The sequence below is a fragment of the Cyrtonyx montezumae genome, unplaced genomic scaffold (assembly GCF_038088225.1).
Source record: "Cyrtonyx montezumae isolate F1298 unplaced genomic scaffold, pur_monq_1.0 scaffold_8, whole genome shotgun sequence".
Classification (NCBI taxonomy): Eukaryota; Metazoa; Chordata; class Aves; order Galliformes; family Odontophoridae; genus Cyrtonyx; species Cyrtonyx montezumae.
In genome coordinates, this window is record NW_027072089.1 from 5,049,383 (window position 1) to 5,050,736 (window position 1,354).

A 1,354-nucleotide genomic window follows, 5' to 3' on the forward strand; every position below is an offset into this window, starting at 1 on the left:
GAAACAAAGGAGATTTGTAACAATAATGATGACTAAATGTTATTAATCATGGAGAAGTATGTTTATTCTGTGGAAAAAAAAAACCCAAAAACAAAAACAAGCAAACAACTAAGCCCAACAATGTAAGCTGTACAACAATAAAACATGTTCAGAAGAGAAATAATGATGTCTTCACTGATTCCTGTGCAATACAGGATAAATATTTATGTGCCAGATGAAACCATCATGCTGCTCTGTGTTTGCTGTTCTAAATTAATAAAAGCTATCAAACGAAACAAGGTGAATACGTTAATGAGAAGAAACTATGTTTGATTTGGAGACAAAAAACATCTCGATAAAGAAGTGCTTTGCTGAAATGAATGAGATGAGACTTGCTAACCTAAATGTGATTCCTCAGAACATGACTGTGTTGCTTTCAGAGTTTCTCTCTCCACCTGGCTTTTGTATATGGACAGCTGAGCCAGGCACACCTGGATATATCAGAGATACCCTGATACAGATCTGTAGTCTGTGAAGTTCCTGTTGATAAAAGAAAAGGTGTGCTATAATTCACAGGATGGCTTACAGACCTGACAATCAAACAGAATAAATTACTCCCTAGTCTCCCTTGTCTCTGTATTAATCATAAATGTTAGCTAAGCTTATTTCTGATATTTTCACTGAAGATTCCTCCATTAAATCTTACAGCTTCTACTCTTTGTATAAACTATCTTCCAGCCTCTCTTCACTAATTGTTTGGAATGAGACCTTTCTGACTGTGATTACAAATTATGTCCATTCTTTAGGATTTTCTCTGTGCTTTTTCCAAACCATGACACTGAATGTAAATGTTGTGCAGTGGACTCGGTGCGTACAGTAGAGTGTATCCACACTGAGGCCAGTCTTCGCAATTATAATTAAGATGGGGAGAGGGGGAGAGATCATTTCATGGTAGGGTGACATTTTTGTGGTGGTTCCATAGTGTAGTGGTTATCACATCTGCTTTACACGCAGAAGGTCCTGAGTTCGATCCTCAGTGGAACCATCAGTGCTAAACATTTAGTGCAATGTTCTATCTCCTCTATGAAGGAGAGGCTGAGAGAGGTTGGGGGCTATTCTTCCTAGAGAGGAAAAAGCTTCCTCAGATTGGGTTTTATCAATGTCTGCAAACACCTGAAGGAAGAGTGTAAGAAAGAAGGAGAGTTGAGCTTTTTTCAGCAATGAGCACTAACTCTGCAAGAAGAAATGGTCACAAGCTGGAACAGAGGACATCCTGTCTGAGCAGCCCTTCTACAGATAGGCTTCATTCCCGTGTAGGTACCATTAAAGATACCTCTGATATTCCAGAGCATCTGGAGAGTCACTGGTTGCTAAC

The 1,354-nt window shown here is 39.1% G+C and overlaps 1 non-coding gene across 1 annotated transcript; it reads left to right on the plus strand.

Annotated features, from left to right (window-relative positions):
- The first annotated feature begins 951 nt into the window (after positions 1–951).
- Positions 952–1,024, plus strand: TRNAV-UAC (transfer RNA valine (anticodon UAC)). The gene has a single exon. It is a non-coding gene; the product is annotated as a tRNA-Val (tRNA).
- Positions 1,025–1,354: the final 330 nt, after the last annotated feature.